At 41.1% G+C, this 26,097-nt stretch overlaps 1 long non-coding RNA gene across 1 annotated transcript in view; it reads right to left on the reverse strand.

The window, feature by feature from the left end:
- Positions 1 to 1,613: 1,613 nt before the first annotated feature.
- The window catches only part of LOC143689083 (uncharacterized), a 34,868-nt gene continuing 10,384 nt past the window's right edge, over positions 1,614 to 26,097 (reverse strand). Inside the window, exons 2-3 of the long non-coding RNA XR_013178554.1 lie at positions 4,981 to 5,309; positions 1,614 to 4,633 (exon numbers count right to left, since the gene is read on the reverse strand). This is a non-coding gene — a long non-coding RNA (uncharacterized LOC143689083). The remainder of the gene's footprint in view (positions 4,634 to 4,980; positions 5,310 to 26,097) is intronic.

The raw sequence follows: 26,097 nt of genomic DNA on the forward strand, positions 1-26,097 counted from the left end.
TCAGCCTTTTCCCTCCTATTTTTAAATGCAGGTGTTTCCCGGGAATCTTTCCTCGTCTTTTCTCACCAGACAGACCCTTCATGGCTGATGGAAACATTTACTTGCCAATTCAATTACATCTATATGCAGAAGTCTTCTGTATTTGTTTCCTGTGTTTGGGCCTAGAACAAATTGCCCCAAACTTAGTAGCTTAAAACAACAGAAAGTTACTCTTTTGCAGTTCTGATGCTGGAAGTCTAAAATCCAGCGGGGTTGTGCTTCCTCCAGGAGCTCCTGGGGGGGGGAACTTCCTTGCCTCTGCCAACGACTGGCAGCTTTCCTTGGCTTGTGGCCACACCTCTCTCTGCTCTGTCTTGACTTCACCTTCTCTGGTTAAGTCCCTCTGCCTCTCTCTTATAAGGTACTTATGATGGCATTTAGAACCACCCAGATAATCGGGGTAGTCTCATCTCAAGACCCTTAACTTAATTACATCTGCAAAGGCCCTTTTCCAAATAAGGTAACATTGACAAGTTCTAGGGAGCAGGGTTTGATGGATCTGGTGGCTGTAGGGCAGCCTACTGCATCTCCTACATCCATAGCTAAGTCCAAAGCAATCTTCTTAGCCCTGAAATATACACTCTACCTACTTGGCTGTCCCAGACAGAAGACACTCAAAACCTATCTCAGCTCTGCCCCACTTCACTTCTCATCCTGTGTCCCCCATGTCTGTGGAATGGCGATACCACACTATCAGTCACTAAAAAAAGGAAACAAGGATTCAACTTCACTTTCTCTCTGCCTCACCAACAACCCCCCCCCCCACCTTGCAATCAGAGTAGTTTTTCTAAAGAGGGTTTTTCAAAGAAGATTTATCAAATTAAATCTTCCCGGAGCCTCCTATGTCAGTCAGATAAAAGCAGAGACACTCGTTCTGGTAGAGCGGCTCTTGTTTGGAGCCCACTCCCCAGCCTCTTCACCCCCAATCTCCCCCAGCCCCCATCTCAGAGCAACACCAGAGCCCTGTGCACCCATTTGCAAAGCACAGTGCTCTCCTTTTAAAACCTGCTAAGTTACCCATACTAGTGTGACCGAATTCCCCGGCTCAGTGAGCCACTCTGCCTCCTTCCCCACCCCGCCCTCTGCACCCCACACACCCTCACTCACATTCCTGGGCCTCACGTGCTCTCCGGTGCTGGCGCTGATCCCAGCATCGGGCCTCATTTCTCCCCTTCCTGCCTGGCTGACTCGCGCTTGACCTTCAGCTTGCAGTTTAGAAGATGCCCGTGACCTTCCAAGGCCGGGTGGGGCTCTCAGAACCCACCGTGCTCAGCCCTGTCACCTGGAGGTGACTGCGGAGCGGAGGGCCGGAGTTCCCCACCAGCCAGTTCCAGGGGTGGGAGACGTGCCCTGGCAGCCTCAGTGTCAGCTGCACGCACAAGTGCCCGGCACATGCTGCACACTCATTCACAGCATCTCACTGATCTTCACAGCCACTGCTTTGCACCCGTTTTGCAGGTGGGGAAAGTGACACGTAGCCGGGGCAAGCTCACGGCGATGAGACTGCCAAGCCCTCGCCGTCGCACCAGCCCACACCAGCCCTAGTGGGGGCAACTGGGAAGCCTCAGTGATGTGGATTAATTGTGGCAATGGCCCATCTAAGTTAGTGAAAATAGGACTATTCTTTCCCTTTTTTTTGTTTTTTAAAAAAGACAGCTTTATTGTCATCAGTGATGTGCTGAATTGCAGCAGAATGTTGCTTGGAAAAAGGAATTCTTTCTAACGGGCGGGTGGGCGGCTTATTCCTAAAGCATCTGAGCATGGGGAGGGCCCGCGCCCTCGGCCCCAGCCTGGCCACCCACCACTGCGACCCACCCACCCACTGCTTTCTACTAGCCGGGCTCCTGGGGCACATTTCCACCCCCACCCCAGGCCTGCCCAGACTAACACGGCCTGTCCTTTCTGGGCAAACAAGCTTTGGTTCTTTTTTCTGCAATGCGATAGTACCTGCAGGCTATCGAGAGACAGGGCCGGGGACAGCCACAGAGGCGCGCTCTTGCCTGTGGCAGTCACTGTCCACGCACCGCAGCCCCACAAGTACAGCGGCTTCCAGCAGCACACATTTACTATCCCCCCCTGTCCAGGAGTCAGGGGCCAGCCCGGACTGGCTGGGCTCCCTGCCAAGGGTCTCACTCGAGGCTCAGGCCCCTCTTCCGAGGTTGTGAGCAGGATTTATTTCCTGCGTTGGTCGGAGGCCCCCGTTTCATGCTCACTGTTGGCAAGGACCGCTCTCAGCTCCTTCCTGTGCACACCTCCATGGCACCCCCACGTCATGGCAGTTGATTTCTTAAAAGCCAGAAGGAGAATCTCTTGCATTTCAAATCTCCTACTCCAGGAAGGGCTGTCCCTTGTAAGGGCTCACGTGATTAGGTCAGGCCCATCCACGATATCTCTTCTTTGATAAGCTCAGTCAACTGATTTGGAACCTTAATTACATCTGCAAAGTCCCTCCACCCTTTTACCTAGTTCAGGGAAAGCAACCCACGTATTCACTGTCCTACCCGCACTTGAGAAGAGGGTTATCAGGTGTGCTTTTCACGGACTGGGAATCTTGGGGGGAGGGGCAGTAGAATTCTGCCTACTACAATTTCCTATTTTAATTCCTTATGACATGCAATGCCAAGAAGTATCTGAGCGTCCCCTGCGCTGTTCTTGTCCGATGCTGGCTGGGATCCTGTAATAGGAGAATTTCCTGGACTCTGAATCCAGCTGGCTTCCTTGGTGCTGGGGGTGGCTGCAGGAAGCTTCCCCCTGAGTCTACAGCCGGTCCCTGATCCAGCAAGGACGGAGAGGGGAGAGTTAGAGATTGGTTGGGATTCCTTTTGTTATTTCTCTATAACAGAAACAGGGAAAATGGGGCTGACAATGGCATGAAATCACAACTTTCTTCTGCCCATATGTTAGCAAAAGTGCCAAGCACTCCCTAATTCTTACAGAAACATCGAACATCAGCAAACATGATTTCTAGACAAAGGAGCTTTTATCATGGGATAAAGGGAAGCCAAGGGTCCCTCCTGGTGGCCCTGCAGGTTTGGGATATAAGGTCCCATGGAAGGGATTTCCTCAAGGATTACCTGTAATAGCATTATTTACTCAATCACTGAAAAAGTCCTATGAGATGAATATACCACTACTTTTACTCCCATTTAATAAATAAAGAAATTTAATCTCAGAGAGGTTAAAGTAACTTGCTCAAAGTCACACAGCTGTTAAGCGATGAAAAAGCAGGACTAATGGCATGTGTCTGCCTGCAAAACCTTTGCGGTACCACTTACGAGATGTTCTCTTTCTTTCTTTCCTTGGCCCCTTACCATGTACTCTTCCTTCCCATCTCTCTAGTACTCTTTTTGCCTAATACCTGACAAGGAAGCCTCTTCCATGTCCCATTGGCCCTAATCATAGAAAGTTTTCTTAATGTGAAACCCAGCATCCTAGGCATGTCATCTTAATTCTGCCCATTGCAGCACATTGGTAAAGCAACCAATCAAGCTATCAGTGGAAAGTACATCCTCCTTCTCCCAGCCATGGAAATGTTTAAAGACAGCCCTCATCTTTCCAGGTCTTCTCTCCATTCTGCACTTGGCTTGGTCTCCTGACGAGCTCTAATCCCCTTCACCCTTGGGTAGATCTTTGATTTGTTATTTCCCCTCCAGAATTAGATACTCCAAATCAAAGAGTGTTTCTGCTCTAACAAGCACTTGATATGGACACAGTGTCTATCGATGAAATCTAAAATGACATTTGCTTTTTAAATAACCACATCACATTGTTGGCTCCTATTGGGTTTGCACTTGACTAAAATCTTTAGGTCTTTCTTAACTGAACCAGCGTCAAGCCAAATCCTCTCAATCCTGAGCGTAAGTTCCTGAACTTTTTTCTTCACCTTGTTTCAGCCCTCTTTTTGAGTATATTCAAATCCTTTTACGTCTAAGTCAGTCTTGCAAGGTAACAGCTCTTCTTCTAGTTTTGGATCATCTGTAGATTTGATAAGTAGGTCTCCTATCTCTTCACCCAGATGTTAATCATATAACAATGTACAAGTTGATGAGTAGAAGCTTTTCAGATTGGCGTAACAGGTTAATGTTTAAAACCATTATCAATTCCTTAACTGAACTAGTGTCTTAGTTTGCTAGGGCTGCTATGACAAATACCAAGGCTGGTTGGCTTAAGGAACAGGGATTTATTGTCGAACAGTTTTGGAGGCCAGAAGCTCAAAATCAAGGTGCTGGTAGGGCATGCTCTCTCGGAAGCCTGTGGGTCTGGCAGTGGCTTGCTGGAGACCCACAACTCCATCTCTGCCTTCGTCACAAGGCCAACACTCTCCTTCAGGTCCCTGTTTCTGTGTCTGGATTTCCTCTGCTAAAAGGACCCTAATATGATTGGCTTAAGTCCCACCCTGATTTGGTTTGGTTTCATCTTAATAAGATCTTCCAAGATCCTATTTGTGAAAGGGTTCACAACCACAGGACCGAGGCTTAGCCTGGACCATGTCTTTTGTCAGGCCTGAGTGAATCCATAGCGAGCATCCATGCCCTGTGACAGCTGAGGTGTGCTATGCACATGGCCTTCCTTTGTCCACTGCCTAGTCATTCTCCTGAAAATAGCAATGAGATTAATGAGAAATAACAAAGCCATGCTGACTCTTAGTAATTACTAATGATCACTATCTCCCCAAAATTATAGTCTTGGTGTTTTGCCAAGGATTGATGCTATTACGTTTTGTTTTTGGAACAAACCTTCTTCACCTTTCTAAAGATCTTCAGAATATTTGAAAACCTTGTTTAAGCATCCTTTCTGAAATCTCACTGATACACATAATTGGCTTATAAAAGTAATTATCCTAATAGATTTTTAAAAATAATTCAATTCACTTAATCCAAAACTCCAAATTGGCAAGGTCCTAGCAATGTTTCTAACTACTATTATTTATAACTCACATACCTCTAAAATATGGCTAAATATATCAAGCTTGTGAAATATGTTTACGGAACTCGAAACTGTGAAGAACAAATTCAGGTAAATCAGAACCTTCTGGTCAGGAGTGCTGGAATCTAGGTCATTTGTTTTTCTTTGTTCTTTATTTTAAGCTCATCTTCTCATCACCTTTTCTAAGTCCCTGAACGCTGCATTTCTAATTCCTTTTTTATTGTAATGAAGACATCATCATAAGATTCAGGTCTGAGTAGACCAAAGGAGATGTAGATTAATCTGAAGCATCTCTGCTCTCTGGTGCTGGTTGAAAGCCACCTGGGCTTTGGTCTGGATGAAGTCTGGAATTAATGAAATGTGGAAGATAAGAATCAAAGCTTATTTCTGATAATAAATGTGCATAGTATGCTCAGATGGTTAGATCTATCCATTTCATTATAATATCGTAATCTTCCCTGGGCCTCAGAAATATCTGGGGATGTCGGTAGGTTTTTAAAGCATTTTGAAAATTTTAAATACATTATGCAGATAAGTGCATAAAATGCATATGTGCAGTTTAACTAATGGTTGAACACCCATGCGATCACCCCAAGAAGGTAAAGAATTTTAATGGGAACATGGAAGCCCCTCTGTATTTCTCAGTAACAACCTCCACCTCCACCTGCTCTCCAGAGGTAGCCACTTTCTTCTATAATACTAATTTCTTTGCTTTTCATTATAGTTTTATTGCCTGTGGCTGCATTCCCTAACCATACATGTTAGTTTTACTTGTTTTTATTTTTTAAACTAAACATGAAAATGGAACTATATTATATTTTTACAACTTGATGTCTTTTGTTCAACATTGTAAGATTCATCACATTGTTGCATACATCTCAAATATTCATTTTCTTTCTGCCCATTGTATAAATACATCATAGAGTGGATATTTAGTTTGTTTCTGGAGTTTGGTAATCCTGAAAAATGCTGCTATGTATATTCTTTTATACCGATCTTAGTGCAAATATGTCTCTAAGGAACATAGAATATTCAACTTTCCTAGGTAATACTACATAGTTTTCCAAATCAGCTGTACCAGTGCACATTCCTATCAGTAGGAAGATGAATTCCTGATACACCATATTCCAGCCAATATTTAATAGTTAATATTTTAATTGTTATCAATCAGGTGGATGTGTAATTGCATCTCATTGTGATTTTAATTTGTATCCCCCAATTAATATTGAGGTGGGCACTTTTCCTATGTTCCATACATTTATTGGCCATTTGGATATCCGTCCCAGTGAGGTTCACGTCTTTATTCTTTTCCTATCAAGTGTCTGCCTGTTCTTGTTTATTTTTAAGATTCTTTATATATTCTATATACTAGCCCCCCCTCCCTTTTTTATATGTGTTAGAAACATGTTGTTCTATTCTGTGGCTTGTATTTTTATCTCTTTTTATGGCATCTTTTGATGGACAGAACTTCTAAATTTCAATATTACAAAATTTATCCCTTTTCCTTTATCTTTTGTGTTTTTTCTAGCCCATTTAAAATATGTAGATATTCTTTTATATTCTCTTCTAAAAGCATAGCAATTTTACCTTTCATATTAGATCTAATATGAACTGGAACTGATTTTACATATGGAAAATGTAAAAAAAATTATATTTTTTTCTGATATAGATATTTAATTGCCCCATCACCATTTACTGAAAACTGTCTTCTAACTACTGCCAACTGTGCTATAAATACATGTACCATGAACAGTAGGTCTGTTTCTAAGCTCTTTATTCTGTTTTTTAGTCTATATTATCTTAGTCTTTACATTAATGCCACACTGTCTTGATAACTAAAACATTGGAAAATGTCTTGATAGCTAGTGAAGCATATCCTCCTACATTTCTCTTTTTCTTCCAAAAGCACCTTATTAAATACCACAAAATGAAACTTATTGGATATTTGATTGGGGGTTCACTGAATCTATACACCATTTTGGGGAGAACTAACATTTAAAATACACTGATTTTTTAAATTCATGAACATGGTATATCTCTCCTTTATTTAGGCATTCTTTAATATCGCTCAATAAGTTATAAATTTTTCCTTTGGAAACCTTGCTTATCTTTTCATACATTAAGCCTAGGTAACTAATATATATAAATATATATATTTCAATTTTATTGAGGTATATTCACACACCACCTAAACCACGCAAACTATAAAATCACTGGCTCATGGTATCATCACATAGCTGTGTACACATCCCCATATATTTTTAATTCTATCATAGTTAGTATATCTTTAAAAAAATTTTTTTTTGCGGTAATAGAGAGATACAATTTTTTAACAGAAAATCTTGTTAATCTCTTATAAATTCTCATATTTTAGATGTAGATCATTTTGGATTTTCTATGAACACACGACAACATCTGAGAAGATTATTATTTTTTCTAATCCTAGTGCCTTATATATCTTTTTATTTCTTGCCTTATTGCACTGGCTAGGCCCTCTAATTCAATGTTGAGTAGAATTCAGGAAATATCTGTTTTTATGTACTTGGTAAAAAATTCCTTTTCCATATTCCCCATGGAACCATTAACTGTGGCAGAAAGAGCAGGACGAGGGTGGCTGGACCTAAAATAGAGCTCCCCAATGAGCAAGCAGAGGTTGGGAGTTCAGCTCCAGATACAAGCCTGGGGCTAGGGGCGGAGAGATGGTGAGGAGCAGATTCAAGGGGTCTGAAAACAGTTCTCATCCTGGAAGGCTTTTATCAATGGGGAGTCCAAGAACGTGCTGGGAGCCCTCGTGGCTGGAGAGGGTGAAGGACAGAGTGCCTTCGGGGGACATGTCCCCAAGAATGCAGGATCACAGCATCGTCAGGATTGGGGCTGAGCCAGAGAGAAAGGAACTGACAACAAAGTCTGTTAGCCAGCGTTCTCCGGAGAAACAGCACTTTGGGGACCCACAAGCCTGGCGTGGCGTGGTGACCCGAATCCGGGAGCTGGAAGGCCTGGGCTCTGATTTTGGTTCTGACTCCTACTGATGGGATGGCCTTGGAAATTTTGTTGACATTCATTTTTCTATAAAATGTATGCATTTACAACTTGTCAAGAGAAGTAAACAAAAGAAATGTGGAAAGGTTAGTTCTCAGTGATCTCTTTAGAGATCTATTTAATTAAAGATTAACAGGCAAATGTTAACATTGACGAGTTTTGAGCAAAGGGGATAATGGCTGGTAACGGGTGTCGGCCGTGAATCCATCGTCCTGATCCAGGACAATACCTACAGCAGCAGGATGGTGCTTCTAGGACAAAACTAGACAAATGTAGATAAAAATGACAAATTATTTTTTTAGGGGATGCAATCATATGCTAGCAAGACTGCCATTTTACAAATAAAAGACAAGCAGTCCTGTAAAATGTCATTTGGCAATGCTGCAACATAGATGAACCTTGCAAACATTAGGCAGTGTGAAATAGGCCAGACACAAAGGGACAGGTACTGTATGATTCCACTCATATGAAATATCTAGAATAAGCTTCATAAAATCAGTAAGTAGATCAGAGGTGACCAGGGGCAGGGGCAAGCGGATTGGGGAGTTACTGCTTAATGGGCACAGAGTTTCTGTTTGGGGTGCTAAAGAAAATCTGGTACAAAAGGTAGAGATGGTAGCACGACACTGTGGGTGTGATTAATGCTGGCTGAATTGTGCAGCTGTCCCTTTCACAGCGTGGAGCTAGGGGTACAGCCCCCGTGATCTGGAAAATCCACATATAATACTTTTTTCATGGTTTCAGGAAACTCCTTAGCTGCTTCTTTTTTTTGGGGGGGGGGGTTTCTATTTTTTTTTGTCTGTCTGTTTGTTTGTCTTTTTTTTCTTTTCTTTTTTTTACTATTATTATTATTTTTATTTTTTTCTCTATATTAACATTCTATATCTTTTTCTGTTGTTTTGCTAGTTCTTTTCCTAAATCGATGCAAATGTACTAAGAAATGATGATCATGCATCTATGTGATGATCTTAGCTGCTTCTTGATCTGCAGGCTTTGGCGATTTTTAAATTGTGTGGGCTAAGCCTTCTTTTTTCCTTTTTTTAATTTTCAAATAAGCCTTTGCTGACCTGAAAATCTGCAAGGGTAGACCCTTCACCTTCATTTTCCTTTAGGGAATCACATAAGGACTTAGCCTTTTCTATTTGATGCCAGAGCCTACCAGAATGCCTTTTTAAATAACAATCCTGCTCTCAAAAGAATGCTGCACTTTCTACACGCGAGAGATGCAGATTTCATGGTTTAGGCAAATGCCGTGCCGTTGTCAGTATAGCTGCAGCAACAACTTTGCAGATTTCTTGGCATGTGGTCTGTGGCTTCTGCCAAACTGCCTGAAATTCCCGTTTCATTTCTTATGCAGACCTGCAACATAGTGCAACCACGGTGGGGAAAGTGACCATGTGGAAGGGATAAGGACACTTAAAAATGGCTAAAATGGCAAATTGTATTGTCACTGCCATATAAATAAATAAATAATGGTGACTTCCCTTCCCCTAGCAAGGTATGAATGACAGCCTTTGGTGTTCTTGCTCATTTCCACAGTATCTTCCTGCGATAGTGAAACAGCACACCCACAAGTACGTATATAAGCATGCTGGCAGTCTGCTAGCTGGCCTACAGCACCAGTTGCCCTTGTGTGTGGCCAGCCTGAATCACCACGTGGCCTTTCAGTGACGCAGTGAATTGATGAGCTATTGGAGGCCAATTTAGGGGAGAGAAGAGTTAATTGGCTCTGAACCCCACATCAATGGCAACTAGGGGAGCAGGGGCGGGGAGGCAGTGGATCTGAGCTGCTAAGGACCTGCAGTTGGTCACTGCTGGCCCCTGCTGCCCACAGGCAGAGTGAGGAGTGGCCCCTTTGTGTAAAGACGCCCAAAGTAACCCACAGTCAGCCGAGGCAGGGAGAGCTGTGTGTATGCCCGCTGCGTTCAAATACAGGAAATAAAGAGAACCAGCTATTTGGCAGTTCTTTGACATTATTGGGTTTGGCCATCATACTTCATCAAGTCACATTTTCCTCAAGGCAGAGCTGTAGAATTTCAGAGCTGCATAGATGAGGGGACAAAGGTTAAAGGAGGTGAAGCAACGGGCCTGGTCACACAGCTAGAACATAGCACAGGAATTAAAACATGGGGTTCCGAGTTGTGCAGACCAAGTCTCAAACTCCAGCACTATTTCATATGGCCTCTTCTCTAGCTACATCTCAAGCACAGATTCTCTAAAACAAGCTTAACAGAGTGTGCGTCCCTGAGGAAGTCATTCCATCTCACCCAGAGCCAGCGTTTTCACCTCTAAAATGGGACTGGTGCTTCTGAGGTGATGGATCAGAATCAGTTGAGATTTATTTTAAGGAATTAGCCCCTATGACTGTGGGGCTGAAACTTGCAGGGCAGGGAGACAGGTTACAAACTCCTGCAGGAGGATGACAGATACCTCTCTTCACATCTGGGACCAGCAGAGGAGAAGGCTTTCCCAACGTAAATGACTTCATCGTGGTTTTAATTGATCCTCATTACAGGCCTGAGAGGTGAGGGGAATCTCCATTTCCCCAGGAAAGTGCGGTTTAGAAATGCTGATGTGGGCGAGGGGTTGAACCAGGCTCCCAGGCCGTTGTCCCGCGCAGGCTTTGGGGCCCTCAGTCACACCTATGCACAGCTTCCCAGATGCCACTCCAGTTTTTTCTTCTATCACCAAAGGCCTAGAAACCCAAGATTCTCAATCATTGAACTTGGACCCAAAACAAAAATCACTAAATTTCTACTTTGATCTTGATATCTCACAGCAAATTAAAACTTCGGTGGGAGCAAGGATGGCGGTGGAGAAAGGCAGCTGTGGTTCCGGCAGGTAACTAGAGATTTGGAAGCTACGACCAGGAAGCAAACTGCAGAGGCTGGGGAAATGCTACAGTTACATTCTAAGACTTAGAGTGGAGTTTTATAGACAGTTTCTCATGGGTTATAAGCAATGTAAAATGTACAAGAAAGGTCCATGATGTGCTGGGAAAAGGCCATTGATTTGGCAAACACAGAGCTATTTTATCAGGCGGTGCCAGCTTATAAGAGATTACAGTGAGCCAGGACTGTATTTAACTCATTTCTACCTGTTTTCTTTTTGGAGAGTCACTTAGGAATCTCCCAAAATATCAGACGAAATTCTTCTTCTTCTCCCAAATATTGGAGGATCTGCATGGGAGAAATCTTTTGAGTGCCTACTATGTGTAAGGCACAGTACCTCGATACTAAATGCTTGAGGAATACCAAGTAAATGATTCATTCACTCACTCACTCATTCGTTCACCACTCATTCATTAACAGTTACTTTTTTTTTATTAGAGTAGATGTAGGTTTACAGAAAAATCATGGCAAGTATCATAAAAGCCCCTCCCCTCACAAACACACCGTTTTCCCTGTTTTTCATTAGTGTGGAAACTTTGTTGCAATTGATGAAACATTATCATATTTCTACTATTACCTATGTCCATAGTTTACATTAGAGTTTACTCTTTGCATTACACAGTTCTATGCTTGCTTGTTTTTTATTCTGGTCATGTAGAGAAAACCTAAAATTTCCCATTTTATCCACTTTTTGGACATACAATTCATGGTGTTAATTACACCCACGATGCTATGCCACCATCACCACCACCCATTACAAAACTTCTTCATCACCCCAGACAGAAACTGTACCAAATAAGCACTAACTCTCACCCCCACCCCATTCTCTGGGGAACTGCCAAGCTGTCTTCCACAGCAGGTGCCCCACTTTACATTCCCACTAACAATTTCCTATTTCCTTAAATCTTCCCCTACCCTTATTATTTCCATTTTTTAAATAGTAGCAATTCTAGTGGGTCTCTATTGAGTGTGAAGAATCATTTTGGTTTTGATTTGATTTCTATAATGGCTAATGATGCTGAACATGTTTCCATATCCTTGTTGGCCATTTGCATCTCTTCTTTGGAGAAATGGTTATTCAAGTATTTTACCCACTTTTAAAAAGACTAGTTTGTCCTTTTGTTGTCAAGCTATAGGAGTTCTTCATATATTCTGGATGTTGAACACTTATTTGATATATGATTTCCAAATATTTTCTCTCATTCTGTAGGTTGTCTTTTAACTTTTTGATGAAGTCTTGTGATACATGGACGTTTTTCATTTTGATGCAGTCTCATTGATCTCTTTGTCTTTTGTTGCCTGTGCCTTCGGTGGAAAGGTAACAATCGTCTACCGAGGTGTCCTATGAGCCCACGCTGGATTCTGATGCTGCTGCTCAAGGAGCTGCCCCATAAGCGAGGGGGGCGGGGAGGGACTAAAATGAAGACACACGAGATTTCAAACAGGAGTCTGATCAAGGCTACCAGGCAGGCGCTAATTGCTGTGGAGATTCAAAGGAAAGATCCCCACTAGATCTGGGCACCAGAAGCTTCCTGAGTAAGGTGGGGATTGAGTGAAGCTCGAGGGACGGCTAAACTCTGACAGCACGGATGAGCAGGGGCTGGAGAGGGGCCACAGACTGCAGACTTTCCTGGCATTTAATTTCAGAGGGAATTAATTGTGATTATGGCACCACATACTCCACTGGGAGCAGTGGGGCAGAGGGGCTGTGTTCATAGAAGTCCCTGCTGACAGGGGTGCTTGCAAGCTCAAATCATCTGTCCCCTATCAATTCAAATATGTATTGAGCACCCCTAGGTGCCATGCACTGTGCTGGGCAGAGAGGCTAAACGGAAGTGAGAGCAGCTCAGCCCTGGCCGTCACGAGTGGAGGACACGGTGGGAAGAGAGGCCTGAGCAAGGGCCCCTGGGAAGTGTGCCGATAAGAGTGGAATGTGAGAGGTGAAGGCACATGCAGGGGAGATTTGCCTCGTCTTGGGAGTTAGACAAGTCTTACCAGACAATTCAGCTGGACTTGAAGGTGAGTTGGCCGCAAGGTGAGCCTTGCAATATCCAGTTAGTTGCATTGCCACCACTCCTTTTGGTGTGCGAGTGGCTAGGAGCCCAGGTCCTCAGTCCTGAGCCCTAAAACCGTCAGACTCACACTCCAGGGGAGCCAGAGGTGCACACTTTGTGACCTTTCTGAGCCTCTCAATTCCTGGTCTCAATGGACCCAGTGCAGTTCCATCCTCCCAGGTCTCCCAGCCCAGCATCTGAGCAACAGGAGGCCACATCATAGTGATGACAAGAGCAAGGACCAAAAAGAATGCGGTGGGAGGGGCCGCTGACCCAGGGCTTCCTGCGCTTTCACTGCACTCCAACCTTCGTCGTCCCTCCTGGGAAAACGAATGACTATCTTGGCCTCCGGCCTCCATTTAAGGTCAACACGTCTACCAGAGCATAGGCCGCTTTCACCTTCCCAGGACAGTGCTCATTGTCCTGAAATACCACTTATTTCCTCTCTTCTGGACCATTCCCAAGAGCATGTGACTGTGCCATCTATCTTTCTTTTAAAGAAAACCATCAGTATGAGTCACTAACAAGAAATCTGTTGCTTACAATAAGCATTTATTTTTCTCCCTCATTAGCCCATGATCTTCTGATTGCAGGTTGTCTACACTCGCCTGTGGTTTCAGGTCAGCTCCACAGGTCTACACTCTCCTGGGACCAGTAGCCATCCAGGGAGGCAAAGCCAGACAGTTCAAACTTGTAAGGCCTTGGCCTGAGCCATGTCCTAGAGCATTCTGCTGGCCAAACTAAGTCCTAGGGCCAAGCCCGATATCTGTGGGGTTGAGAAATAAACTCCACCCCACCAAGTGAGCTATAAGGAGAGGGAGAGTGAAGAACTGGGAGCAATATCCAATCTACCATGTCCCACCGGCTCCATAGTCTCTGTCTAGTCAGCACCCATTTCTTTGCATCCATTTAAAGCAAAATCGCTTGGAAGAGTTGTCTATACTCACTGCTTCCCTCAACTCAGGCTCAGCCCCCCCAGCAAGGCTCACCTCCCCACCCTTCCAGCTGAAGCTAGTCGAGGTTGTAGTGACCTCCCACTGCCAATCCCAGTGGTGGATTCTCACCTAACTTGGCATTTTAGGAATATTTGACACAGTTGACCTCTTCTTCCCTCTTGAAATTTTTCTTTACTCGGCTTTCATGACACCATCATCTCCTAATTTTCATCAGACTTCATGGATCTTCTCTTTGCACTAGTTTGCCAGCTTCTCTTCCATTTTCTGAACTTTAACTGTAAGAGTACTTCTGGATTTGGTCCTTGGACCTCTTCTCTCTATAACTGTACTTACAAATGTGGATTATGTTTCCATCATACATTGGAATGTATGATACATTTCCATCTTCAGACTCATCCTCTTCCATGGACTGAGAACTACATCCTATTGCCCACCCCACATCTGTGTTTCTGAGTGTCTAACAGGCTTTCCAAACGTAGCATGTTGAAAGGGAGACCTTGCTCCAAGCCCAGCTCTCTGCTCCTGAGGCATCTGTTTTCTCCTGGTTTTTCCCTCCTTAGTAAACGACAGTTCTAGCAACCTACTGGCTCAGCTCACAGCCCAAGGAGTCATTATTGACTTTATCTTACCTCAACTCCCAAAATGACTCCAGCAGCTTGGTAAAGGGTGCCTTCAACACGCATCCGGAATGCAGCCGCTCCTCACTGCTTCCACCCTCCATCCCAGCTTCCCTCCATTATCTCCTAAATGGCTACTGTAACTGCCTTTTAACGAGGCTCTCGAGTTTCCCTTTGGTCCTCGACAATCTAATCTGTATCCACAGAGTTATCTTTGAACAATGCACACTGGATGATGATGACAACCATTCCGTGCTCTAAAGTTTCCAATAAGCATTTTTTTTTTTAATTCCTTACCATGAACCAAGGTCTTAACACAATCTGCTCATCCCACCATCCTCACCTCCTATTGCACTCTGCTTCAGCTACTATGTGCTTCTCGGATCAGGCCAGATCATCCGACCTCCCAGCCTTCTCACTTGCTCCTCCTTCTCCTTAGAATGCTTTCTCCAGGCTTTGGAATGGCTCTTCCATTCCACGTAGGTCTCTGATCAAATCTTACCTTAAAGATGGGCACTTGACTTCCCAACTAGCCTACATCCTCCTCCATCACTTTCTATTTCCTTACCATCCCTATTTTTATATAGTACTCACTGATTTATTGACATTTTTTTATTTATTTAGCTATTTAAATCTACCTTTACTAGGATGTAGGCTCCATAGTGCAGGGATTTTGATACATTCACCACCATATGCCTGTGCCTAGAACAATGTCTGTCGTGAAGAAGTTGCTCTGAAAGTGGTGTTGAATAAATGCATATGTGCATGAATGAAAGATCTTTGCAACAGCCATAGGAGTCAGACATTAGTCCCTCTTATGACTGGGGAAACAGTGGGCTGGAAGTGTCAGGTAGCTTGTCTAAGCCCTGTAGCTGGCTAATGGCTCTGTCTTCTGGGATTTATAGATTTCTAAGATTTCCCAAGTCTATCCAATTCTATTAAACCATACCTGGACCAAGAGTTAGGAAATCTAGCTTCCTGTCCTGCCCGAACGGAAAATTTTCTGTGTGACCTTGGGCATTTGCCTCAGTTTTCTAAGCCTTGTTATCCTTTTTTTAATATATAAACTTTATTTTTAGTTTATAAACTGTTTTAGTTTACATAAAAATTACACAGAAGGTACAGAGAGTTCCCATGTTTTGCCCCCTCATATACAGTTTCCTTTATTATTATTATTATTTTTTATTAATTAACGGAAAAAAAGAAATTAACCCAACATTTAGAAATCATACCATTCTACATATGCAATCAGTAATTCTTAACATCATCACATAGACGCATGATCATCGTTTCTTAGTACATTTGCATAGGTTTAGAGGAACTAGCAACACAACAGAAAAAGATATAGAATGTTAATATAGAGAAAAGAAATAAAATAATAATAGTAAAAAAAAAAAACAAAAAAAAAACCTATAGCTCAGATGCAGCTTCATTCAGTCTTTTAACATGATTACTTTACACCTTTACACTTAGGTATTATTGTGCGGTCCATTTTTGAGTTTTTGTATCTAGTCCTGTTGCACAGTCTGTATCCCTTCAGCTCCAATTACCCATTATCTTACCCTATTTCTAACTCCTGCTGGATTCAGTTATCAATAACATATTCCAAGTTTATTCTCGAATGTCCGTTCACATCAGTGGGACCATACAGTATTTGTCCTTTAGTTTTTGGCTAGACTCACTCAGCATAATGTTCTCTAGGTCCATCCATGTTATTACATGCTTCATAAGTTTATCTTGTCTTAAAGCTGCATAATATTCCATCGTATGTATATACCACAGTTTGTTTAGCCATTCTTCTGTTGATGGACATTTTGGCTGTTTCCATCTCTTTGCAATTGTAAATAACGCTGCTATAAACATTGGTGTGCAAATGTCCGTTTGCGTCTTTGCCCTTAAGTCCTTTGAGTAGATACCTAGCAATGGTATTGCTGGGTCATATGGCAATTCTATATTCAGCTTTTTGAGGAACCGCCAAACTGCCTTCCACAGTGGTTGCACCATTTGACATTCCCACCAACAGTGGATAAGTGTGCCTCTTTCTCCGCATCCTCTCCAGCACTTGTCATTTTCTGTTTTGTTGATAATGGCCATTCTGGTGGGTGTGAGATGATATCTCATTGTGGTTTTGATTTGTATTTCTCTAATGGCCAGGGACAGTGAGCATCTCTTCATGTGCCTCTTGGCCATCCGTATTTCCTCTTCTGGTAGGTGTCTGTTCAAGTCTTTTTCCCATTTTGTAATTGGGTTGGCTGTCTTTTTGTTGTTGAGTTGAACAATCTCTTTATAAATTCTGGATACTAGACCTTTATCTGATATGTCATTTCCAAATATTATCTCCCATTGTGTAGGCTTTCTACTTTCTTGATGAAGTTCTTTGATGCACAAAAGTGTTTAATTTTGAGGAGCTCCCATTTATTTATTTCCTTCTTCAGTGCTCTTGCTTTAGGTTTAAGGTCCATAAAACCGCCTCCAATTGTAAGTTTCATAAGATATCTCCCTACATTTTCCTCTAACTGTTTTATGGTCTTAGACCTAATGTTTAGATCTTTGATCCATTTTGAGTTAACTTTTGTATAAGGTGTGAGATATGGGTCTTCTTTCATTCTTTTGCATATGGATATCCAGTTCTCTAGGCACCATTTATTGAAGAGACTGTTCTGTCCCAGGTGAGTTGGCTTGACTGCCTTATCAAAGATCAAATGTCCATAGATGAGAGGGTCTATATCTGAGCACTCTATTCGATTCCATTGGTCGATATATCTATCTTTATGCCAATATCATGCTGTTTTGACCACTGTGGCTTCATAATATGCCTTAAAGTCTGGCAGCGCGAGACCTCCAGCTTCGTTTTTTTTCCTCAAGATGTTTTTAGCAATTCGGGGCACCCTGCCCTTCCAGATAAATTTGCTTATTGGTTTTTCTATTTCTGAAAAATAAGTTGTTGGGATTTTGATTGGTATTGCATTGAATCTGTAGATCAATTTAGGTAGAATTGACATCTTAATTATATTTAGTCTTCCAATCCATGAACACGGTATGCCCTTCCATCTATTTAGGTCTCTGTGATTTCTTTTAACAGTTTTTTGTAGTTTTCTTTATATAGGTTTTTTGTCTCTTTAGTTAAATTTATTCCTAGGTATTTTTTTTTTTTTTTTTTTTTTTTTTTTTTTTTTTTTAAAGAGAGAGGGAGGAAGGGAAGGAAAGAAAGACAGAGAAGGAAGGAAGGAAGAAAGGGAAACATCTTTAAACATTTTCGTATTTTATTATATTTTGTTTGTTTGTTTGTTTTTTACATGGGCTGGGGCCGGGAATCGAACCGGGGTCCTCCGGCATGGCAGGCAAGCACTCTTGCCCGCTGAGCCACCGCGGCCCGCCCTATTCCTAGGTATTTTATTCTTTTAGTTGCGATTGTAAATGGGATTCGTTTCTTGATTTCCCCCTCAACTTGTTCATTACTAGTGTATAGAAATGCTACAGATTTTTGAATGTTGATCTTATAATCTGCTACTTTGCTGTACTCATTTATTAGCTCTAGTAGATTTGTTGTGGATTTTTCTGGGTTTTTGACGTATAGTATCATATCATCTGAAAACAGTGATAGTTTTACTTCTTCCTTTCCAATTTTGATGCCTTGTATTTCTTTTTCTTATCTAATTGCTCTGGCTAGAACCTCAAACACGATGTTGAATAATAGTGGTGATAGTGGACATCCTTGTCTTGTTCCTGATCTTAGGGGGAAAGTTTTCAATTTTTCCCCATTGAGGATGATATTAGCTGTGGGTTTTTCATATATTTCCTCTATCATTTTAAGGAAGTTCCCTTGTATTCCTATCCTTTGAAGTGTTTTCAACAGGAAAGGATGTTGAATCTTGTCAAATGCCTTCTCTGCATCAATTGAGATGATCATGTGATTTTTCTGCTTTGATTTGTTGATATGGTGTATTACATTAATTGATTTTCTTATGTTGAACCATCCTTGCATACCTGGGATGAATCCTATTTGGTCATGATGTATAATTCTTTTAATGTGTTGTTGGATACAATTTGCTAGAATTTTATTGAGGATTTTTGCATCTATATTCATTAGAGAGATTGGTCTGTAGTTTTCTTTTTTTGTAATATCTTTGCCTGGTTTTGGTATGAGGGTGATGTTGGCTTCATAGAATGAATTAGGTAGTTTTCCCTCCACTTCGATTTTTTTGAAGAGTTTGAGGAGAGTTGGTACTAATTCTTTCTGGAACGTTTGGTAGAATTCACATGTGAAGCCGTCTGGTCCTGGACTTTTCTTTTTAGGAAGCTTTTGAATGACTAATTTAATTTCTTTACTTGTGATTGGTTTGTTGAGGTCATCTATTTCTTCTTGAGTCAAAGTTGGTTGTTCATGTCTTTCCAGGAACCCGTCCATTTCATCTAAATTGTTGTATTTATTAGCGTAAAGTTGTTCATAGTATCCTGTTATTACCTCCTTTATTTCTGTGAGGTCAGTAGTTATGTCTCCTCTTCCATTTCTCATCTTATTTATTTGCATCCTCTCTCTTCTTCTTTTTGTTACTCTTGATAAGGGCCCATCAATCTTATTGATTTTCTCATAGAACCAACTTCTGGTCTTATTGATTTTCTCTTTTGTTTTCATGTTTTCAATTTCATTTATTTCTGCTCTAATCTTTGTTATTTCTTTCCTTTTGCTTGCTTTGGGATTAGTTTGCTGTTCTTTCTCCAGTTCTTCCAAGTGAACAGTTAATTCCTGCATTTTTGCCTTTTCTTCTTTTCTGATATAGGCATTTGGGGCAATAAATTTCCCTCTTAGCACTGCCTTTGCTGCATCCCATAAGTTTTGATATGTTGTGTTTTCATTTTCTTTCGCCTCGAGGTATTTACTAATTTCTCTTGCAATTTCTTCTTTGACCCACTTGTTGTTTAAGAGTGTGTTGTTGAGCCTCCACGTATTTGTGAATTTTCTGGCACTCTGCCTATTATTGATTTCCAACTTCATTCCTTTATGATCCGAGAAAGTGTTGTGTATGATTTCAATCTTTTTAAATTTGTTAAGACTTGCTTTGTGACCCAGCATATGGTCTATCTTTGAGAATGATCCATGAGCACTTGAGGAAAAGGTGTATCCTGCTGTTGTGGGATGTAATGTCCTATAAATGTCTGTTAAGTCTAGCTCATTTATAGTAATATTCAGATTCTCTATTTCTTTATTGATCCTCTGTCTAGATGTTCTGTCCATTGATGAGAGTGGTGAATTGAAGTCTCCAACTATTATGGTATATGTGTCTATTTCCCTTTTCAGTGTTTGCAGTGTATTCCTCATGTATTTTGGGGCATTCTGGTTCGGTGCATAAATATTTATGATTGTTATGTCTTCTTGTTTAATTGTTCCTTTTATTAGTAGATAGTGTCCTTCTTTGTCTCTTTTAACTGTTTTACATTTGAAGTCTAATTTGTTGGATATTAGTATAGCCTCCTGCTCTTTTCTGGTTGTTATTTGCATGAAATATGTTTTCCAAACCTTTCACTTTCAACCTATGTTTATCTTTGGGTCTAAGATGTGTTTCCTGTAGACAGCATATAGAAGGATCCTGTTTTTTAATCCATTCTGCCAGTTTATGTCTTTTGATTGGGGAATTCCAGTTTCCTTTATTATTAACATCTTGCATTAGCGTGTACATTTGTTACAATTGATGAACTGGTATTAATACATTATTAGTAACTAAAGTCAATAGTTTACTTCAGGGTTCCCTCTTTGTGTACATGAGTCTATGGGTTTTGACAAATTTATAATGTTATGATGCTATGGATCTGCCATTGCAGTAAACACACCTTGTTTTCCACCTATTCATCCCTTAGCCTTGATATTCTAATGCTGTAAATAAAAGTACATAAGGGATTTTCTAAAATCTTCACAGTCCTTTCCAGCTCTATCATTACTGACATATCAAATAATTCACACTTAAACATGCCATTATTATAATATTTTCTTCCTGCTTCAGGACACAAATGCACACAAGACTATCATGGTGTAGATGTGTGGCCAAGGGTCTCACACTCATGCAACAAAAGTCACGTTAACTTTCCTGTGCCCAGGCAGAGACCAGCTAACTCCTGGATTTGCTAGGCAGCTGTTGCCATTGTCCTTGCTAATTCTTTCATCTTGGGTAAGACATTTGGCCTCTCTAAGCTTCCAGCTTTGTTGCGAAGATTAAGTAGCATAATATATATAGGACAACCTTTGAAATTACTGGTTGCTCTGCAATTGTTATAATATGACTATGATGTCGCCAAGCTGTCATGATTGCTGTAGGAAGCCCCTATATTGAAAACATCGATTACCTGTGGAAATATAGTAAATGTAACATCCATGGGTTTTATTCTGGAAAATAAATGAGTTAAATGTGCAACCTTGTACAGATTCATTAAAGGAAATTAGAATAAAAGCTTGAATGTGGCTCTAAAATCAGCAGAGTTTTTGCTGGCAGCCAAGGGTGAAAGAAAAAACCAACTGGCAAGTACCAGCTTAGGTGCTGCAACTAGGCTGACTATCCATTTAATGCGCAATAATATTGTTGAGACAATGACCACTGCCCTGATGGGCAACGCTTCAAATACATCTGGTGTGCATCTTTTAATTCGTATATTCTTGAGAAGATGCCCGTTGTTCTGTGTGCATTTAAATGAGTATTGTGCTATAAATTTCATCCTGCTTTTACTTGTTATCAATACGTGCTATGCTTCTAGGATCAGTCCATATTCCTGTGCAGACGCCTAGCTGTTGCTTCAAATGTTGCATAGCGTGATACAGAGGCCACCGCATTTTTCCTTGTCATGGGGCATATGCTGGGGGCAAGGTGAGCTGGGATAGCCATTCTGGAGAGTAGTCTGGAAGTATTTGTTTAAATTCCAGTCATATAGCCTGGATCTGGAATCTACTGTGGAGAAATCTGTACATTGCATTGCTGTTTATGGAAGCCAAGAGCTGGAGAAGGCAGAGTGTGCTGGAGCTGACCTATACAGCTTGCAAGAGCAAACTGTTAAATTTTCAGGAATTTGGCAAGCCAGTTACTGAACTCAACCATTAATAAAAATCAAATGCTATAAACTTACAATTAAAGATCTATATTAAAAGCAAAAGTAAAAAATACTCAAAATTCATTGCTTCCTAATTATTTTACTATTATCTACTCTTGAGGTCAATGGCATCCACTCTTTCATGAGGTGGAAATACTATCCACTGGAGTGCTACACAGTCTCGTCCCAGCTCTGCATTTGGTGACCTCATGTTGGCAACTTGAAATCGGCCGTGAAAGGGACTATATACCATGGAAATTAGCACATATGACCAACCAGGGCTTTTGATCCTGAGAGCTAGTTGTTAAACATTTACCAGTTCACTGGAGATAGGCTCTGGCAGGCTATAAAACGTGCCAAAACTAATACAACTTGGAAGTAGTGGAAACGGGGTTCAGACCCAGGTCTGTCTCGGACCTTGCACTTTACCTTGATGAAAACTAGAAGTGAGTTATAATGTTTAGACTATACAATCTCTTTACCTTACCATCATCACTGCGCTTTTGTTTCTTATTCAAAACAAAATAAAACTATCAGCTGCCAGCAGCTGGGTACAGTGTGAAATCAAGACAAGCAGTTTCTAGACCCATCGGCCTGCCCACTGAGCTTCATTAATTCCTCATGTGAGAACCCTGCCCTGAAGCACAGGTGCTGCTGCTTACTGAAAAATAAATGAGCTCAACTTTCAGTTCAGTGTGTGAGGCTACATAAACTAACCATTAAATGTGACAGCTTAGATATTTTAGCTACAGTTTAACTTAACAAGATTTGTTAATAAACAGTGTATTTGCACACTGCAGTCTTTGACTGCCTTTACCCGTGTTACAAACTTCTGTATATGCTTACATAGACGCTATTTCCTAAATTTTCCATGGAGGGAGCCTTGAGAATTAGCTATATCTTCTTCTTGTCAAATAACTGTTTTCTCCCTCATTCAGTCATACACTTTGTCATCAACCAATACCTAGGAAGGCTGAGTTATGTAGAGGTCGTAGGGGAAGCAAAGTTGAATAAAATCATGTACCTGACCTTGAGAAGCTAACAGCCTTGCATGAGAAATATATGTTTCAAATGCTTACGTCTGGTAAGGCCCATAATAAAGGTATGCACAAATTCTATGGAAATAACCAATTTTCTGCTTTGAACTGAACTTCAGGACTGTTTGGTCTCTTTGGGCAAGGAAATAGTAACTGGGCCTCATATCAAATAAATGAGTGTAGAAACAGGTAGTTTGAATGATACTATGCCAGCAGAGATTACACAGCTTATCAACTGATCAGGGAAGAAATATAATGTAATAGATATCAGAAACACTCTGTTCAGTTCGAACCCTGTGGTTTCTTCATCATGTGACTTTGAACAGGAAGTAATTTCTCCTACCTAGGACTCAAACTCTTCCTCTTGGGTATAGTAAAGTAAGGACAAGGCTGCTCTAACAAGAAACCCCAGATACAGTGCTTCAAGCAGATGGAAGGTGGTGCGCGATGGTGGCTCCGGGGCAGAATTCTCGTCTTTCATGTGGAGACCTGGGCTCAGCTCCCAGTGCCTACACATGCGGAAAAAAAAAAAAAAAAAAAGGAAGAAGATGGAAGTTTATTTCTCTCTCCAATAGCAGTCTGGCAGATCTAGGCTAGCAGGGCATTCCCTTCCAGGAGATGATGAGGGAGGCAGGTTCCCTCCACCTGGTTGTTCTGACAATCCCTAGGGTGAGGCCTTATTTTGCATGGTTGAAGATAGGTTGTAGGCTCCCTTACCCCAGTAAGTTTAAAGGAAATCCCAGAAGTCAGGCATTTCTATACCTGTGCTATATACCTGACTTCTCAAGAGCAAACACAAACTGTGTACAACAAGCCTGCAGAACATGAGTTCTGGATCAAGTCTATATAAGAACAACAAACACTTTTTAAAAATTGTATTTAAAAAGTTATGTCTCGGGATTAAGGTAATTCAGAATACAGGGGTAAGAAAGACATTACCTCTATTTTAGAACTTTACCTACTCTTTGAGACCAAAGGAAGAAAGTTTTATTATGTCCAGAACCTAGGCTTTCAGTAGCATATAATCTAACTCAACCCGTCTGGATAGATCATTTAAACAATCCAAACACAGGGAACCCAGAATAAGAATGAGGGCCTGTAATCCTGTACAGTTTAATGTAATGCCTGGATACATCCCAGAATATATTAGGCATATAATAAACAACTATTGGCAAAGTCCCTTGAGGGATGGGAGAAAAATTACGGAACTATTAGACTTTACCACCAGGGAAACCTGTGAGACTGTGACAAACATTAGGGACACCCAAATCAATAGGCCAAGCCCTTGATCTTGAGGCTTACCCTTGTGAAGCTTATGTATGTAGTGGAGAAGCTTGGCCTATCTATAGGTATGCCTAAGAGTCACCTTCGGAAGACCTCTTTTGTTGCCCAGATGTAGCCTCTCTCTTTCTAAGCCCAACTCTGCAAGTGAAATCACTGCCCTCCCCACTATGTGGGACATGACATCCAGGCATGAACATCTCCCTGGCAGCATGGGAGATGACTCCCATGGATGAGCCCTGCCCTGGTACCATGGGATCAACAATGCCATCCTGACAAAAAAGGGGGAAAGAAGTATAAATAATAAGGTGTTAGTGGCTGAGAGAGTTCAAATGGAGTCAAGAGGCTGCATTGGAGGTCACTCTTACTCATGCTTCAATTAGACATTGCTACCTATCATAATTTGCCAAACCCCAATCAAAACGATTCCTGACAATCCTAAAGAACACTTAGGGTATTATATAAGATTCTACAAAGATTCCATGCACTAGGGTAACTCTCCAAAATCTACAACCTCCAGATGGGTCCCTGGACCAGATAAGTCCTGAAATACCGAGGGCCCAGCCTCTCCAGAACATCAGCTAGTTCCATCTCCCTATCCCACATTATTGATAGCCCCTTCCAACATGAAAAAGTTATAATGGGCATAGCCCAAATTCCCCTAAAGAGAGGGATGGAAAGATCAAAGGAGATGGTGGAATTATACAGAGAATGTAGCGTTTAACAGAAGAGTATGATTGCCAAATCATTATATACATATTCTTTTAGTTTCCCATATCTTAGAGCAGCTAGGTGTAAAAACATAAAATTGTGGAATTGTAACCCATACCAAAGTCTGAAATATGTTCTACAACTAATTGTTGCTATGTACTTTGAAATTTATTGCTTTTATGTATATATGTTATTTAAAGAAAAGTATAACAGAGAAGATAGGATTTAACAGATGAGTGTGACTGTTGAGTCATTATATTGATATTTCTGCAGGTCTCCAGTGTCTTGGAGCAGCTAGAAGGAAAAATGAAAAATCCTGGAACTGTAACCCATACCCAACTTTAAAAGCGGTTTTATAACTACTTGTTAAAATGTACTTGGAAATGTATTGCTTTTTGTATATATGTTATATTTCACAATAAAAAAAATCTAATGATCTAGCCGCAGCATGCCAAGCCCCAACCAACTGCATTCCTGAAAACCCTAAAGAATACCCTGGGCTCTACCTAAGACTCTGTAAATGTTTTACCTAGTATCGTTTATTTTTTCAGAAACTTAAGGCCTCCAGATTGTTTCTATGCCAGATAAGCCCTAAAACACAGAAGTACCTATCTCTGCAAGAACATCAACCAGTTGAATCCCTCTAGCCCATAAGATCAACATTCTTTCCAGCATGAAGAAGTTAAAATTGTCATTGCCCAGATAGCCTGAAGATTGGAGAATGATCAAATAAGAGGGAGTAGAAGAAATTTGGATTTAACAAATGATTATGACTGTTAACTCATTATACAGACACTTCTTTCTGGTTTCTAGTGTATTAGAAGAGCTAGAAGGAAATACTGGAATTGCTGAGTTGTAATCTAGTAGAGTCCTGATCTTTGATGATGATTATATAGCTATATAACAAAAACAAAATACAAAAGACAAACAAACAAACATGCTTGCCTGTTTGTATAGAACTACTTCTGGATGTTGTATTTTGTTCCACCGATCTATATATCTATCTCTGACAATACTACACTGTCTTAGTTACCTTTATTGCGTGTCTTTAAAGTTGGTAGAATGCAATACTAGGGATCAATGGGGTTAATGGAGGTGGGGGGAGAGAAGGGATATGGGATATTTGCAGTTTTCTTTTTATTTCTTTTTCTGGAGTAATGAAATGTTCTAAGATTCATCATGGTGATGGATGCACAACCATGTGATGATACTGTGAACCATTAATTGTATACTTTGGATGGATTGTATGATGTATGAATATATCTCAATAAAATTACATTTAAAAAAAGTAATCTACATAGGTATAGGAAGAAAAGCAGCTGGCAGATTATAGTACATATCAGATGTGTATGTTACTGTAGGCATCCCAACATTAGCCAGAGCTCATCCATTTTTAGCAGAAAAACTACCATCATGTTTGATTCAAGAATGTAGAGGCATAAATGAGGGTGACATAAATTTGCACAAATTCT

This window comes from Tamandua tetradactyla, chromosome 6 (genome assembly GCF_023851605.1).
Source record: "Tamandua tetradactyla isolate mTamTet1 chromosome 6, mTamTet1.pri, whole genome shotgun sequence".
Taxonomy (NCBI): Eukaryota; Metazoa; Chordata; class Mammalia; order Pilosa; family Myrmecophagidae; genus Tamandua; species Tamandua tetradactyla.